Genomic DNA, 18941 nt, shown 5'->3' with positions numbered 1-18941 from the left:
TAAGGCAAGGATCATGCCCCCAACCAATGAGGGACACAAAGAACTAAAAATGTCGAACTCGCAGAAACAGAGTCAAGTGGTGGTTGCCAGGGGCTGAGGGGTGCGGGACATGGGGAGATGTTGGTCAAAGGTTGCAAACTTCCTAGTATAAGATGAATAAGTTCTGGGGAACAAATGTACAGCATGGTGACTACAGTTAGCCATACTGTATTATATACTTGAAAGTTGCCGTGGCAGTGGAGTTTGAATGTTCTCACCATAACAACAACAACAACAAAATGGTAATTATGTGAGGTGAGAGATGTGTTAACTAACCTTATTGTGGTAAACACTTCGAAATATATACAGGTATAAAATCATCATATTGTATACCTTAAACGTACATTTGTTACATGTTGATTATATCTCAGTAAAGCTGGGGGAAGAAAGAATAGGATTTATCCAACTCACCTGCAACCTCAGCACGTTGATTCTGTTCTGAATAACTTGTATTTACCACCAACTAACCCCATCCCACTTGCCAAACGCACACACACCTTGGAATCCATGTACTCATAATTTGGCCTTCTAAATATTTCAAATGTTAAGCTTTAATTTCATAACTAACTGCTGATGAGAACCACCCTCACTCCCCTGCCCACCCAGTGACCCCACTCCCACCATCTTCCTCCTGGAAACCATCTAGGAAGCCGTCTCCATTTCTTAGGACAGCCAAGAAAGCTTTCTGCCTTCAGTAGCCAAGAGATGTTCTGGAAGTTTAATGGGCTAAACTGAGGAAGAAGAAATTAAAACTTTATTTTAAAATGCATATACAGTTTTTAATTTCTACTTAAAATTAAAGCAAACATTTACACTGCAATAAAAAGGAAACCTAAATGTCCAGCAATGGGGGAATAGTTAAATAAATATTGATACCTGTATATAACAAAATACTAGGTAGCAATTAAAATTATTTAGAAAAACATTTAATGATGTGGGAAAATATATAATCATGAGAAATTAAGTGAAAGGATCAAACCACAAAACAGGATATACAGTATAATCCCATTACTTTTTAAAGTATGTATATAAACAGAAAAAATTTGAAATATAAACATCAAAATATTATGTGATGGGACTGTGAGGAGTTATTTCCTTTATACCTTTCTGTAGTTTCCAAATTTTTAAGCACAAATATATGTTGCTTTTAAAATTATAAAAGTCAAAATTGTTTAGAAAACAGAGGGAAAAGTTTTTCTGCAGCCTACCCAAAGTATCTGAAAAATTATTGCTTTAGAATCTCACATTTGACTCAGAAAAAAATGGAGTTGCTCTAGGTCAAGGTAGAGGGAGTTGAATTAGAAAATAATTTTCCCTCTTTCTTCAAGCAAGATCATTATCCTGCAGGGAATTCTCTACCCCAGAGTGTCCCCTTTCCTTGTTCCGTGCTTATCTACAAGAAAGAGAACCCCCCTCTCCCCACAAAGAACTTAGTAACATCTTTGGCCCATCCATTCCCCGAAGGACCCAATTTCCAACTATGCCTCCTTAACCTCGGACCCCACATGAACAGCTTCTTTTAGTTCTGAGACAAAGACATATATCTTCAGGAAAAAATTAAATTAAGGAAATACAGAAGCCTGTAGTGAGTTACATGTGCCCCTTAGAGTTAAACAGGAAGGTGACAATTGCTATTGTCAACTGAAAAGGTGAAAACCTCCCATATACCTTGGACTGCTTTAATTCCAACTTCCTACTTTACTGAGAGCTACTTTGTCCTCTTAACTTTCAATGCCTTTCTGTAAACTGAAATAGCTGCCTGAAGACTCAACCCATGGGTGACAGAATATGCATGTGTCTGTTTTCCACTGGTCCTAATCTAGTGAATGACTGTTCTAGGTGACAGAATTCAGCAGTCCCAAAGCAAAATTTGAGAAAAGACTATGTCGTTTGTTTATCAAAAAATAATTCCAGCAGAAAGGGCCTGCCTTTCCAGTAGGGCCTCTTAGATTATATGCATGCTTATGACCTAACATCAGGTACAGAAATATTTATTTGGGAGTTAATTTTCCTTATTGTATTATTTCCGGATGATTTTCTTCACCTACCTCCTACTCTTTCTTTCCTCCTCCTAGGCATTTAGCCAGTGATCAACTTCTGCAACCTTTCTAAAAGCTCTCTGTTAAGGATGGGTATTTCCCCTGAAGTATTAGTTTTCATATCATCTGCTCTGGGCACCAGAGCATCTTCATTAGAACAAGAAAATCTCCAGGTCTAATAGGGAGATACCTAATGGTAGAATTCTAGATTCTGTGACAGTTGAGGTGGAAGGGAATATGTTTATACCCCCTCAAAGCATTCCTCTCTGGAAACTCCTGGATCTGCCAGCAACTCAAGGCTCTGCCCCAGACTTGGAATCAGAAGTGCCTTCAGCTCTTTTTCAAGGAGTAGGAATGAGTTTGAGTTGACTCAGCTCCTATCTTGTCAGTCCAGCTTGTCACCAGTCATAGTCATCTGTAAGACCAAAAGTGTGCACTTAATTCCATCTCCCTAAGGATGCACCCACGTCCAAGAAAACTCCAACATTATATATCTCTCTGAAAAGTATAATTTTCCCACAACTTTGACTTAATCACAATGTAAATATCTTTGGCCAAAGAAGTTGGGCCACTTGGATTAATTCTGGTACTGCCACATTCTTTGTTGGGTAAACTGTCCTGTCACGGACCTTGCAGGGCACCAGCATAAGATCAACCAAACAGTAGGAAGTCCAGTAACCCTATTAAGGAAAAAGATCAGATTTGTATTTTTTCACTTATTTTTCTATTCATTTAACTTATCTTTTCTGAGAGCCTGCTATGTGTTGGAAATTGTTCTAGGTGATAGAAATTCAGCAGTACAGGGCAGGTGCTGGTGAGAAGAATGTCCCTGCTGTAATGGAATCCCCATCTAATGAGGGGAAACAGGTGACAACAAAATAAGCAAAATACGTATTTATTACTTGGTGACAGTTGCTATTGTCAACTGAAAAGAAATTGTTCAACCTAAAAGTTGAGAATTATGTTTTATTCGAGGACCTCATTGCTTACTGAGGACTATAGCCCAGGATAGCAGCCTCTCAGATAGCTCTGAGGGATTGTTCCAAAGAGGTAAGGGAGGAACCAGGATATATAAGGGGTTTTGCTGAAACAAACAAACAAACAAAAACCCCAAAACCAAAAAACTGCAGGCAAACATCAAAAGATTACTGCTAATCACAAAAAACAAACATATCAAGTTAATGATTTTAGTGCTCTTCTATGTATGGGAAGATGCAAGAGTCTGGGCTTAGTGAAATCATTCTTTACTATGCATCTTAACCATCTAGGGGCCAATATCCTGTTTTTCTCCATCCTGGATTCCCCTAAGGAGGCTCCGTCAGGGGCAGCTGCAGTGACCGATGGCTTTATGGCCACAACATTCTTTGTTTACTGAAATAGTGGGTGACATTTTTGTCCACATTATGGACAGAAAAGTGAAGCAGGGAAGGAAGATAAAAAGATTCATGTCTTGAAGGCAGGAGGGGTATTGCATTTTAAATACAGTGGCCAGGGAAAGGTGACACTGAGAAGGTGACTTCTGAGTAAAGCCCTGAAGCTGAGAGGAAGAGGGCCACATAGGTACCTGGGCAGAGAGCTTTCCACGAAGCAAAGGCAGAAGTGCCAGAGGCCAGGAATATTCCTATTGTGTCTGAAAACAACAAGGAGGCCAGGGCGGCTCCAACAGAGAGAACAGGGGAGTGAAGTAGAAAAGGGGCTGGGTGAGGTCAGCGGGCGGGGCCACGCTGACCACGTCGGGATTCACGTCTTGCTCTGAGAGACGTGGGAAGCCGCTGAACCAGTCAGACAGATTTATTTTTACGGTGTCACTCTGGTGCTTGGGTCGAGTATATACTACAGGAAGGCAAGGGCAAAAGCACAGAGATCAGAGAGAAGACTTTTGCAAAAATCCAGACCAAAGATGCAGATGAATTGGGCCAGGATGGTAGCAGTGGAAGCGGTAGAAGTTTTAAAACTGCTCAGTTAAACATACCATTTATTTTTAATCATACCATGACTACACAGAGAAGAAAACAAGTGTTTGTTCCCCGCCCCCTTGCCCAACTCGAAGAGAATTTGAAGAGGCTTTTATGCTGATTACATTAATAGTTGCATAATCAGTAAAGCAATAGTCAAAGGGTTAACTCCAAGAAGGTCAATCAGTAAATTTAAACATAATTTCCCATAACACACACATTAAGAGAAACTATAATTTCCCATATCCAGTAAGTATCATAGACTCAAGGTTAAGGGCTGTGTAACAATAGACCATTGTAGTTAAAGTAGAGTCTCTCTGGTATTTCTTGCAAATAAACTAGTCAGCGTTCATTTATGACAAGATAGAGAAAAGATATAAATCCGACAAGAAAGCATCTTCACTCCAACTTGTCCGGTGTTTCTATTCTGAGTGTCTTTAAGGTAGTCAGTTCATAAATAGACTCCAGACTTCTCCCCTAACTTTAAAGGAGATGGAAGAGGTAGCTCTTCGAGAATATAGAACACTTGGGTCTAGACTCTCTATTCTTTTAAGGTTCTTTCTTCCACTGCTGATTGAGACGTGTGGGCTCTATCACCAATTCTAACACTATCCAAGGCTGAATCAAAGAATTGGGGCTCATGCTTTTTAGTTCTATGCCTATGTCATGTCTGGCCATGAGACGCTCTCCCTGATAGGGATGATGACTGATAGACTAATTGGATTTTCTCTTTGGGAACTTGACCTAGAGAGAATCAGAAAGACCAGACCAATTGGATTTTCTCTTTGGGAACTTGACCTAGAGAGAATCAGAAAGACCAGATCAATTGGCAACCGCATAAGTAGAGAAAAGGACAGAGCAGCAGAGCTCTATTAGTGGGAGGGGACAGAAGTGCAGACCACCGAGGTGAATCATGACCAGCCCCCAGGAATGGTCTCCCTGAAGCTGCGGTATTTCAGTCCCTGTTTGCAGATTCCTTTCCCTTCTATTGCCTTAGCAATCCTTGCTTGAGGTTCCCTGAATGAGCTGGCTCTTTGCAACTAAAAGTGCTTCCATGGAGGCTAAGAAAAAGAAAGAGTACTGAGACTTATTTCTAATTTATAATGGTAAGATACTTCAAGAACAAAAATGCTTTATTTTTAAAACTTACCTCACTAGCCAATGAGCTGTATGCTAGGAGAGATTTTTCTGGGACAGGTCTGGGCTTGCTATAAACATCAGTTGATATCCACGCAGTGTCTGTCCCAGTGTCTGACCAGAAACAGAAGTCTATGGCCACCATGGAACAGAAAAAAAAGCAACTCAATCTTTCTTGTCCTCATAAGCACTGTAAGCAATTTAACTACACTCTATAAATTATCTTTTCCGTGAACCACGTGGCCTTCAGAGTAAAACTGTTGACCGATGGCCCGTTCATAAACGTGATATAAATAATATGGCTATGAGCTGCTACTTACCAGTACTTAGTATGTGTCAGGCCCTGTGCTAAGAGCTTTATGTACATTATTGTAATTAAACCTCACAACAAACCTAGGAGGTCATTTTTATCCATTTTTACAGAGGAGAGCTCCAAAGTTTACAGAAGTTGTGTGAGCTGCTAGAATCACACAGCTAGTGAGTAACGGCCAGCCTTTGAATCCAGATATGTCTGGAGGCCACTGCCTTATTCCCCAACCACATCCAAAATCCAGAGGAACCCTGAGGCTAGCTGTGTGGGAGGGTAGGGTCAAGGTTAGAGGACCGTGAATGAGCAGTTGTGTGAAGTGGTGACTTTCTATGGGTACAGAGCCAGTGAGGAGCTGGGACCCCACCTCTCCCTGCTGCCAGCCAGAATTTGTCTCAAGATGCCTGAGTGACCAGGCAGAGAGAACAGGGCAAGAGGGTACCTACCTAGGAGGCCACACAGGCATGCCTTCTCTAAACTTCCCACTTTGTAATCAATTCCACACCTAAATACCTCTTGCCTCTCAGCTACCTACGTGCAAAAGCCCACATGGAAAAGCGTAAAACATGGCTAAAGGTGTTTATTTCTCAGGGAAATCATCTTGCGTGATTACACTTTTATGAAAAGAGCAAGAATGACACCAATAGCTTCTTGACCTGACTGGCTAATTAGTAGCCCAGAGTCTTAGTTCTCAGGTAACATTCCAAGATACGAAATTATTCATAGATAACGTGGCCAGGTTCAAGGCTGAGTGCAAACCCCAAATGACTTGACTGTGGACATGGAGTGATTTGCTGTCTGAGAAAATGCATTCTATGTTTACTCAGAAGAGTGTTTGAGGATGCAAACGTTTACTAAGTAATACAATTCACAGCGTCACCAACTGTTCTATCCCCTGCCAACCTCCCACCGATACCCTCACAAAAGGAAAAGGGCAGGCTCTTCATGCCCGGAGCAAACTGGATGCTGAAGGAACAAAACAAAAAGTAAATAACCTGCAGCTGATGGCAGCTCCACAAATAAAAATGAAGCAGCGGAGGTGCCTTGACTGAAAAAAGCCCAGTGTTTGTGTTCCAACACAGAAAGCCCACAGGCCGCAGAGACTCCGTCAGAGCCTCACGACTAACCCCTGCCCACGTGCCTCTCCTCCCGCCTCAGTCCCTTCCTGGTGAGCTTCAGAGTTAGCAAATGAGAACCCAAACTTTTCATAGAGAAGGCTGTCCATTCCTTTGGATTTAAACAGTCTTCCTGAATATTTTCTCATTACAGCAGCCATTTCCATAGCTTCCGTTCCATTTCCACCCCAACTAGAATTTACTACAATTCAATTCTGACACTACCCAGAGTTAGTGTTGGATTTCACAAGTTTAAGGACAGAGTCCTCCATGAGACTGCCCTTACTTCAGATGGCAGCCACAAGTTCCAGGAGTCCTCAGGCCACCCCCAATTTTGACCAACTTGGCTATATATTTGAGGGTTCCCATTGGCACCCCTCAGTCTTGACAATTTGCTAGAACAGCTCTCAGAACTCAGGGAAGCACTGTACTTGGAATTAGTTTGGTGATAAAGGATACACATAGGCCAAGTTCTGGAAGAGTCCTAAAGGCCCTCTTCCTTCCATGCCCTCTTCCTATAAACTCAGGACGTGTCACCCCTCCCAGCACACCCATGTGTTCACCAACCAGGAAGTTCCACCAAGTCTTGGTGTCCAGAGTTTTTACTGACAATTTCATTAGTTTTCGTTATGTTGATATGATCGATTAAACCCCGTTGGCCATGTGGTTGAACACCTCCACCCCTCTTGCCTTCCCTGGAGGTCGAGCTAGCCCAAAGTTCACACTCTTTAATCATCTGGTTGGTCTTTCTGGTGACCAGCCTCCATCCTGAAGCCATCCAGGGGCCCACCGGGAGTCACCTTGTTAGCATAACAAAGACTCTCCTAGCACTGAAGAAATACCAAGGGATTTGAAGCTTTGTGCCAGGAACCAGAGACAAAGAGCAGATTAATTCTTATTTTACCACAGCCTCCATTATTTTCTATATGACTCCTGAATTTACATTATCTTTGATCCGCAGCCATGAATATCCTGCTCCCTATTTGACACCTCTGTTTGGCTGTCTCACAGGCTCTTCAAATTCAGTATGGACCAAGGTAAGCTAATCTTCCTCTAGCACAGTGTATCAGTCAGGGTTCAGTCAGAGAAACAGAACCGCTAGATGTGACAGATAATAAGATTTTCATGACAGAGACTCCAACTGATGCAGTGAGGGAACTGGTTAAAGCATCTGTGGAAGGCTGTTGTTTTTGTCCCTGATGTGCAGACTCAGGTCAGCAGGGAAGGAAAGGTGGGCGCGAAGGAGGGGAGAGCCAGGAAGTCTGAAACATGTGAAGGTGAGCTGGAACCCACAGGGATTGGATGCTTCCAAGCTTCCACCTTGCGGGACGCAGGGGCCCTGCAATAGAAGCTGGCCCCCTTCATTACAGAGCTACACATATGCCACCCAGGAGTCAGAGAAGCTAAAGGAAGATCCAGACGTGACAGCTGCCTCCATGCTAGACAAGCTGTACGTGTAGAAGAGCGACAAGGTGCGTGAGCTGAGACAGGGCTGCCCCCAACACCAGTCTTCCGGCATAAAAAGAATGTAGCTGCTGCGTCACTTCCGCTTTCCAACTCTCCTGCCAAATGGCTCGCGCTACTCTGCTGATTTGGGACTATTCAGGGAAAGGAGTCTGCAAAATATAGTTCCAGCTGAGCTAAATTGATACAATACAAACTGACAGCACACAAACCCAAGGAAAACTATTCTCCCTGGCGTTCTCCCACATCTCATTAGATGGTCCCACCCTCTACCTAGACCTTTAAGTCATAAGTACTGGGGAGTCGTCCTCAAATCCTCCCGCTTCCACATAATCTATCTCCAGTCAGTCACAAGTCCTTTCGAGGATACGACTGATGGTTGACCCCCTTGCTACCCACCCACCACCACGCAGGGTCAAGTCACTATCACTTAGGATTTAATTTCTGTAATCGCCTCCTAGCTGGATTCTCCATACCAAATGCAAAAAAGATAAAGTCAAAAATCATTCCCAAAGCACATAAGGCCCTTCACAGTCTGGCTGTTGCTGCCTCCCCTACTTCTTTCCTGCCACACTGGGCAGCTTTCAATCCTCATGCTCCACGCTTTCTCTGCCCCAGGGCCTTGGCACATGCTCTTCCCTTTGAGCGATCACTCTTCTCCTCACTCCTGGCCTGGCTAATGACTCCAACTCCTCTCTGGCAGTGAGATGAAATTATAAAGCATTTGCCAGCGAAAAGATCCAAATCTTCCCTTCTTCTTTTGCAGGGAAGAATACGCTCACCCATGTACAACTCTAAGGGGCAGGGCAGGGAGAGGACTGGCTCAATCCTTGGCCCTTCCTTTCTTGTGGCAACTGGGGTAATGGGTCAGTTGACAATGGGGAAAAAAGCTAAAGATAATAAATTGCTCTACTTTAAAAGTCCTAAACTGGAGGCAATAGAGAGGAGGACTCAGGAAAACAAAGTCTGAGAAATAATTTGGGGCATACTTTACATGTAGGAGGTAGAGGGAGAAAAGACCAGAAAAGATATTTTTAAGGAATGTTGCTTTCTGAGGGTAATACAACATAGTGGTTAAGAGTCAGAATATTTGAGTCTAAATCCAATTTCCATTATTTACTAGCTGTGTGACCTTGGGCAGTTACTTAATCTCCCTGTGGTTCAGTGTCCTTATTTATAAAACAGGAGCATTAATAGTTTCTGCCCCTTAAGGGTGCTATGCTTCACACAGACTATGTGCTTAGTGAAATTCGTACCACGTTCTATAGGAAATCCCTCTTTGATATATTGTCGAGAAACTGCACTAAGATTTTAATAAATTTTCAATGATTTTTGCAAGCCAGACTCATACGTCTGCAAATGTGACACCACGACAATACAGAGTTATGGCATGAGACTTCCAGTGGCAACTCAAAGGTGACCTAGGTCAGCTCCCCCATTACAGAATCTTACTTCCTTCCCCAATGAGTTGGAAACACTCATCTCATGTGATGTCTTTGATGTCCAATCCCCACTAGAATATAAACTCCACAAGGGCAAGAATCATGTATCTCTTATTCATCACTGTATCCCCAGTGGATAGCAGAATGCCTAGAACGTTCTAGGTGCTCAAAATATGTTTATTGAAAGGATGAATGACTGAACACATGAACAAATCAGTCAATAGCCAAAGGCAGGACAGGACATATGAAGCACCGGTAGGTTGTATCTCCCAAGAAACAAAAATTGAATCTTGTGTCTGAAGGACAGAACACTGTGAGCACTGGATCTGGAGTGAGAAAATAGTGGTTTGTATCCCAGTTTTGCCAGTTTCGTGGGCAAGCCATTCCCTTAAATTCTCTGAGCCTATTCCTTCTTTTGGTAACTCACTGAAATAGAGATAATCATCCTGAGCTTGTGGAGTGGTTAAGAGGATTAAATAACATGTGAAAGCCCCCAGCTCTGCACAGTTTTCTATAATTAAACTATAGTTTGTTTACAATATTGTGTTAGTTTCAGGTGTACACCTTCAGATTCTTTTCCATTACAGGTTATTTACAAGATATTGAATATAGTTCCATGTGCTATACAATAGATCCTTGTTGTTTACCTATTTTATATGGAGTGGTAGGTATCTATTAATTCCATACTCCTAATTTATTCCTCCCCCTCCCCTTTCCACTTTGGTAACCATAAGTTTTTTTCCTATGTCTGTGAGTCTATTTCTGTTTTGTAAATAAGTTGATTTGTATTTTTTTTTTAGATTCCACATGTGAGTGATATCATATATCTGTCTTTCTCTGCCTGACCTACTTCACTTAGTGTGATAATGTCTAGTTCCATTCTTGTTGCTGCAAATGGCATTAGTGCATTCTTTATGGCTGAGTAATATTCCATTGCATATATGTACCACACCTTCTTTATCCATTCATCTGTCCATCCATTCGATGGACATTCAGGTTGCTTCCATGTCTTGGCTGTTGTAAATAGTGCTGCTATGAACGTTGGGGTGCGTGTATCTTTTTGAATTAGAGTCTTCATTTTTTCCAGTTATATGCCCAGAAATGGGATTGCTGGATCATGGGGTAACTCTATTTTTAGTTTTTTAAGGAACCTCCATACTCTTCTCCATAGTGGCTGCACTAATTTACATTTCCACCAACAACATCTATAGTTTGTAGACTTTTTGATGATGGCCATTCTGACTGGTGTGAGGTGATAACTCCTTGTAGTTTTGATTTGCATTTCTCTAATAATTAGCGATGTGGAGCATGTTTTCATGTGCCTATTGTCCATCTCTATGTCTTCGTTGTCTGTTTAGGTCTTCTGCCCATTTTTTGATTGGGCTGTTTGGTTTTTTTTTTTTTTTTAATTAATTTATTTATTTATATTTATTTTTGTCTGTGTTGGGTCTTCATTTCTGTGCAAGGGCTTTCTCCAGTGGCGGAGAGCGGGGGCCACTCTTCATAGCGATGCGCGGGCCTCTCACTGTCGCCGCCTCTCCCGTTGCGGAGCACAGGCTCCAGACGCGCAGGCTCAGTAGTTGTGGCTCACGGGCTTAGTTGCTCCGTGGCATGTGGGATCTTCCCAGACCAGGGCTCGAACCCGTGTCCCCTGCATTGGCAGGCAGACTCTCAACCACTGTGCCACCAGGGAAGCCCCGGGCTGTTTGGTTTTTTGATATTGAGTTGCATGAGCTGTCTGTATATTTTGGATATTAAGCCCTTGTCAGTCACATCATTGTCTGCCATGTCTGTCAGTTGACTCTAGCAGGGGATCTGACACATGTCATGCCACCTCTTGGTATGGTGTTGAAGGTAGTTCAGGAACTAGGCTTCAGGGGACATAAGAAGCCCATCAGTGATGCCACATTCCCAGTCGGTGGCTATTGCCTTGACCCTTCAAGAATTGGCCAACCTTTGGTATTTTGGCAAGTATCAAAACATGTAAGATTTAGTAATGAGTGAAAAGCCTTTAGCCTTGCAGATTATCTTTAGATATTTTCTTTCTATGTCATTATGATTATACTATTGAGGTATAGAAAAGAATCAGGACAATTATATTGAGCTAAAGACCAAATCCAAAGAAGAATGACAAAAAGTTTATAAGTGAAATACAAAAATATTGTAGTTTAAAAAATATTTTATGATTTATGACATTAACTATGTGACGATACTAATTGAAGATGAGCCCTTTGATAAATTAAAGGCATTTAACTTAATAAATGGGATATTGCTGAGTGTCTCTAATTAACAAGGCTCTATTCACTTTACTGAATTGAGGGACATTGTCATTTACTGGCAGGCACTATAGTCAGTACAAAAACCAGAAATGGTGAATTTGATATGATTGTAGCTGACAATCTGAGTGTCACATACTCTTAGTTAATCATATCACAGGACTTTAACCCTTTGGCTGTTGTCCTGGAAATTTAATGAAGTCATTTTATTCTAGTGACTCCTGCGTATACTGGGGGTTTTTTTAATCAAGAAAGGCCATATTTTTCTCTTTTCTCTAGTCATTCTACCCAGGTTTCCTTTTCTCATCAATATTTCCCCAGAATGTGAACCTTATACTTAATAAAATTGCTGAACATGGATTCAGAACCACCATAACTTGTTTTTCCCTAATATTGCCCCCAAAGCAACCAAAATTACCAGCCGTGAAGTATTAATCACAACTAAATTCGTGTTGTGGATGTAACTGCACAATCTTTCAAAATAAAGTCTCTAGCAGCCATTGATGTGGAATCTTGACTGACAGGCTAGGAGATACCCTTTGGAAAATTGTAAATATTTATTTAGTTGACTGAGAAACTACAATCCGGCTCATCTTTGTCAGTGTTGTTGGTTTACATAGTCCCTTGTGTGGGCTTTCAGATTCCCTGGGAAAGTGGTAAGAGCTGCTTAGCAAGCATTTGCTGGGGAAGTCCCCTTCCTATGTTCCCATTCCTGCTCTCGGGCAGTTCCCCTCAGCCCTGCAATCTGCCCTACTCTAGAGAAGGCTCCCAAAAAAGGAAATCACTCTCCTGAGCCTCTCCTTCAGAAGTTTCAGGGTAGTGCAGGGCTATGAGGCTAGAACAAAGGACATGTGCTCTGCGCTTTTCCAGCATGAGATGCTGAAGAAGGAAGAGGGGACCTTGGGCTCCTCTCAGGGTGCACGTGGGCTTCATGCAGCGTTCTCTCTGGATCCAGCTCTGGGGACCCAGGGCTGCTGCTCCAAGGCAGAGGCAGTGCTAACGATAGAAATTACCATCTGGGGGCCCTGTCTACGTGCCAGACACTTTGCTAGGCAATTCGCATACTGTGTCACATGTAATACTGCCAACAACCCTATGAGGGAGGTGCTATTATTATGTCCACTTTACAGGTACATAAACTCTGTCAGAGTCTAAGTAATGTGCCCAAGACATCACAGCGTCTCTTAGTCACCAAGTTCTCTGCTTTTAGTTACTATACCATATCAAGGTCGCATTTAATACTAAATATAAAAGTAAAAATAAATCCCCACCTGCTAAGGCATTCATTGCTTCAGCATGTTTTAAGCATGTGCACTGTGCCCCTTTATAAGGCCAGCCCCTCCCCTCCCCTGCAAACAGGATCCCATCTCCAGGATGCACTCCAGCAAATCTCTCTTCTCTGCATCATCACCTTTCCCTCTCTACTAGATCATTCCAATCATCATGCAAATATGCTATTATTTCTTCCATCTTAAAGCAATAATTTCCTGGCTCCACATCTCCTCCACCTGCCAGGCCATTTCTCTGTTGCCCTTTAGAGCAAATCTCACCAAATGATTCTTGTGTTCTCACTGGCATTCAGTAATCCAAGTGGCTTTGTATTCCTTCTACATTCTCTACCAGAATCTGAGGCTTACGACTATGGAGACACCTTCAATAACGTTTACCTCCGGCCATTTCTTTGAGCAGATTGAGCTTTAGATTGTAGTTTGCATTTCAACTGTGGCTCGTTCATTTTGGGCATTAAGTTGAAATTTCGCAGTAAAAAGACATGGAAATCAATCTTGGAAGGGACAGCAGAATTCTGTGTACTCCTTGGTCACCCTCTGCCATTTTGCCATCATTGCATGACTCCAGAGTTGGGACTGATCTATGGAAGTCCATTGGCACAACTGAGAGAAAGCACTGGAAGAAGCTCCCTCCCAGGGATGTCTGACAAACGTTCTGTTTTTACAGATAGAGCATATTTGATGCAATATTTTGCCATAAAATTTATGTATAAATCATTTTCTGTAAATAAAATGATGTCTTAGGCATAGTTGGGGAGCTTGCTATGTAAGAAGATGAAACATAGATGCAAACTATTATACATAGAATGGATAAACAACAAGGTCCTACTGTACAGCACAGGGAATATATTCAATATCCTGTGACAAACGGTCATGGAAAAGAATATGAAAAAATATATAAACATGTATATGTATAACTGAATCACTTTGCTGTACAGTAGAAATTTACGAAATGTAAATCAACTATACTTCAATAAAATAAGGTTTTTTTTTAAAAAAAGATGAAACAGAATGAGCAAAAAGAACATAAAGATGCAAAAGAGCATTATGTGAGTTATGGTGGGTCCTTTGTAATCCAGAAAGTGCTTTTCTAATGAAAGTATTTATCTTCCCTGCAGCTCTAAATGTTCATGTATCACGTGTACTTTACCAAGCTCACAGCACAGGAAGGACAGCATTATTTGTTACTCTGATTTTATAGATGTTCTCTTTGTATTACATGATTCATTTGAAATTCTATAAGAGGTATATATTTGGGAGTCTTCTCTTTCTCTCTCTCAAATGAATTTTAAATGACTCTCATGGGATACAGTACTCAGAAAGTAACATCATATTGTAATTCTGGTATGGCTATTTACATAAACAGTCACGGCTGTTTATACAGTGTACTTAGAAAACAGGTTGGGGACTATGGAATGAGAACAAACTCTAAAAGAAACTCAGTATAAAGTTTTTACATAAATATAAACAGTGTGGGAAGAAAGAAAGGGAAAGAAAGAAAGAAAGAAGAGTGGGAATTAAATAAGGAAAAAAGGAGGGAGGGGGATAGGAAGAAGGAGAGAGGGAGGGAGGGAAAAGGAGGGGGAGGAGAGAGGAAAAGCAAGCTCTTTACTAGAAAACTATCTTCGTATTACTGAGTACAGAAATGCCTTATGTATAAAAGAAGCAAATCTGGGACCAAACGGCTAAATAGTAAGTTTTTCAACAATTAACAAAGTATTAAATACTATTCTTAGTTTTGCATGTGAAGAAATGGTATTTGATTATATCTAGATTTTTTAAATCCTTGCAAAATACACTGATGAGATACATTTGCAAAACTCCTACAAATCAATAGGAAAAAGATAATCCAATTAAAGATGAGCAAAAAACTTCAACAGCCACTTCACAAAAGTAGACATGCCAGGAGCCAATAAACAGTGGAACTCAACATGGTTTCTTCTGACGGGACTGCAAATTAAAAGCACCATGAAATACCAAAACGCACCCACCAGGATGAAAAAGAATGAGAGCACCACTGTGCGCCAACTGGAACTCTCATGTCGTGCTGGTGGGAGTGTAACTTGGTCTGACACTTTGGAAAATTGTTTGACATCATCTACTGAAGCGGGGCATATGCATATTCTATGACCCAGCAATTCTACTCCTCTGTATGTACCCAACAGAATGCATATTTATAGGCACCAAAAGACATGTACAGGACTCTAGGTCTATCCACCTCATTACAAATAGCTCAATTTCGTCTCTTTTTATGGCTGAGTAATATTCTATTGTATGTATGTGCCACATCTTCTTTATCCATTCATCCGATGATGGACACTTAGGTTGTTTCCATCTCTGGGCTATTGTAAATAGAGCTGCAATGAACATTTTGGTACATGACTCTTTTTGAATTATGGTTTTCTCAGGGTATATGCCCAGTAGTGGGATTGCTGGGTCATATGGTAGTTCTATTTGTAGCTTTTTAAGGAACCTCCATACTGTTCTCCACAGTGGCTGTATCAATTTACATTCCCACCAACAGTGTAAGAGGGTTCCCTTTTCTCCACACCCTCTCCAGCATTTATTGTTTCTAGATTTTTTGATGATGGCCATTCTGACTGGTGTGAGATGATATCTAGAGTCTGTCATACAGAGTGAAGTAAGTCAGAAAGAGAGAGACAAATACCGTATGCTAACACATATATATGGAATTTAAAAAAAAAATGTCATGAAAAACCTAGGGGTGAAACAGGAATAAAGACACAGACTTATTAGAGAATGGACTTGAGGCTATGGGGAGGGGGAAGGGTAAACGGTGACAAAGCGATAAAGAGGCATGGACATATATACACTACCAAAAGTAAGGTAGTTAGCTAGTGGGAAGCAGCCGCATAGCACAGGGAGATCAGCTCGGTGCTTTGTGACCGCCTGGAGGGGTGGGATAGGGAGGGTGGGAGGGAGGGAGACGCAAGCAGGAAGAGATATGGGAATATATGTATATTTATAACTGATTCATTTTGTTGTGAAGCTGAAACTAACATACCATTGTAAAGCAATTATACTCCAATAAAGATGTTAAATAAATAAATAAATAAATTAAAAGACATGTACAGGAATGTTTATAGAAGCACGATCCACAGTAGCCAAAAACTAGAGACAGCCCGTCAGCAGTAGAGCAGATACGTAAATCACGACATGTTTAAGCATGGAATATTACACGGCATTAGAAACAAATGAATTACTGCTATGTTAAACAGCATGGATGAATCTGCATGAAATACGAGGCTGAGAAATATAAGCAAGACGAAAAGAGTAAATACGTATGGTTCCTTTTATATAAAGTTCAAAAATAGAACCAACTAATCTATGGTAAGAAAAGTCAGGATGGTGGTTACCTTCGAGGAGGATAGTGTAAATGAGTGAGAAAGGGTGTAAGGGGGCTCTCAGGGTGCTGGTGCTAACCCCTCTTTTGATCTGGCTGCTGGTTACATGGGTCTGCTCGTGTTGTGAAAGTGCATCAAGCTGTGTTTTTATGACTCGAGCGATTTTCTGTATGTATATTGCAATTAAAACGTTGATGGCAAAGCAATGTGGAGACAGACAGCAACATGGTGTAACATACCTTCCGTACTGCGACATAGACAATGGCCATCATTGCCCATCTCCTGGCCTTTCCCTAATACTGCTCCCCAGGGGAGAACTACACTCCCTGCCCCCTTAGATGACCTGTTTGGCCATGCTCAGAACCCTGACTGCTCTTACAGCATGTCCTTTAAGAAAGAAGATCCCACTGGACCACCTCTGTTTAAATCCCACCCCTGCCACTTTGAGCTTGTGTGACCTCAGACAAGGGATTTAAACTAAGACCTCAGTTTCCTCATCTGGAAAGCAGGATGCATACTGCACAGGTTTGTTTTGAGAATCACAGGACTGAATTCTGGTCAGCACATGTAGCAATGCCTGGCTTGTAGTGAGCACTCGGTAAATGTAAGTTGCTGTCATTATTGGAGCCGTGGGCAGGGTCTAGATCACACAAGCTGTTCAGGCCTTGGCAAGAGTCTGGATTTATTCGGCATGTATAGCAAGAGCTGTGGGGATAAGCCCAGAGCGAGAGGCCTACACAAGGAAGAAAGCAAAGGTGAGGATGGTTAGCTATGCCTCCCCTGTCTAGGACTCAGGAAATAGGGAGAAACTTGGATGCTTTGACAGGGAGAGCTTTGAATGACCTTCACTGATGCCATCTATTGGCACCAAACTCCTTGCCAAAGTCAAGAAAATTTACAGCTCTGATTCCATACTGGCAATTATCTGGCTTCCTTCAGGACTCCTCCACCTCCATCCTGTCTCAGATTTGACCATTATTTTTCTAGAGGTGTCCCCTAGTGAAAAAAAAAAAAAAAGCCCCTTAAAAGGGGTGACCATGTGGAAAGCAGGAAACAGGCAACGAGAGGCACCGAATGCCAAGAGTTGAGAGAAAATCATGGAGAAGAAAAGTAGAAAGATGTTAAGACAATCTAAGACACACATGCCTTTCAAAGAAGTTACTGGCATAGTCCATAGTATATATCATAGTGCTGAGAACTCAAAACATGCTTAATAAATACATGTGATCAAATTTCCACACAGATCTAATAATTCTCAAATACGGAAGCATAGATTTTTCCACGACTCCTAATGGGAGACACAGAGAAGTTAGGACTAACCCAGCTTGGAAGAGTGTAAACCTATTTCAGGCTCAGATTCACAAAACGATATTGCCGTTTTTTGCCATGAGTAAAATATTTTGTTTTTCAAATGACTAGCAGTTCTATCTTCAATACTTAATAACATGTGGAATTTTTGAAAATTGCAGAGTTAAGTTACACTCTACATCTTGAACAAGTCTGGGCTGACCACTGAGTTAGATGATTTACACAATACCTCATTTTATCACCACACTATCTTAGTGGTACTCACAAGTGGTTACTGTTAAATTTTCAGGAAATTTGTGAGCCAGTCCTCATGGTAACTTGAAGTCTGCCATCATGGGAGTATTGACAGGTCAGAAATTGGCAACACCACAATATCAGCCTCCCCTCCATAGAACTGGTTCATTATGCCATTACCAATACACCACTGCATGGACTATTATCTTCATCTTATAAATAAGGAAATTTATTCATGCTTCGACTTTACATGTCTTCTCCAGAGTTATCCATCTAATACTGCAAAGTCAGATTTTAGAGGTAGCCATGATTTATCACTGAAATCTGGCTTTATAATTTGAAATTATCATTAATGATCCACTTCATTAGAGATATAATTTGAGTTTAATTGAAATGCCTAACTTGTAAATTAAACAATCATTTTCTTAATTTATCTTACTATCAAAAAATTATAAGGACCCTTCAAACAGCACAGCTGAGGGAAGCTTGCCTAATTATGTTTTCATTAATTTTGCTAAGCCAGACTCGTGCCAGTGACTGCGTAATTTGGTCCCAGAAGCAAAATTACTTGGAATGCAGGACTTGCTCAGAAAAAGATGACTCCCATCTAACAAGAACAAAGCAGTTCCCTGGGAATAATCATATTGTTTTTATTTAACATCAGGAGACCAGTAACTTCAGTGGTGATTTTTTTACCATGAAGGATACCTTTGCAAGGCAGAGCTGTGAAATCAGTGATACCAAATCCTAGTGTCCGGGAAATTAAGTGAAATCTTAGGACAGGATTTCTCAACCTTGGCTGCACATCACATTTTAGAATGTCTGGAACTCACCCCAGACCAATGTAACCAGAACATCTCGAGACAGGGCCTGGGTATTGTTTTGTTTGTTTTGTTTGTTTTGTTTTGTTTCACCGGTCACTAGGGTGATTGTTCACCCACAACCGACTTCCATCAAAAGACTGTTTTCTT

At 41.3% G+C, this 18941-nt stretch overlaps 1 pseudogene across 1 annotated transcript in view; it reads right to left on the bottom strand.

The window, feature by feature from the left end:
* LOC309827158 (liprin-alpha-2-like) overlaps positions 1 to 16697 on the bottom strand; it is a 78401-nt pseudogene extending 61704 nt beyond the window's left edge. The window contains exon 1 of the transcript in view: positions 16668 to 16697. The product of the transcript in view is annotated as a liprin-alpha-2-like (transcript). The remainder of the gene's footprint in view (positions 1 to 16667) is intronic.
* Between the last annotated feature and the right edge of the window lie 2244 nt (positions 16698 to 18941).

Source organism: Grampus griseus, assembly GCF_964374135.1.
Source record: "Grampus griseus genome assembly, chromosome: 9".
In the NCBI taxonomy this organism is placed as follows: Eukaryota; Metazoa; Chordata; class Mammalia; order Artiodactyla; family Delphinidae; genus Grampus; species Grampus griseus.
The sequence above is the reverse complement of the archived record's forward strand: the minus strand, read 5'-3'. Positions and strand labels throughout refer to the sequence as shown.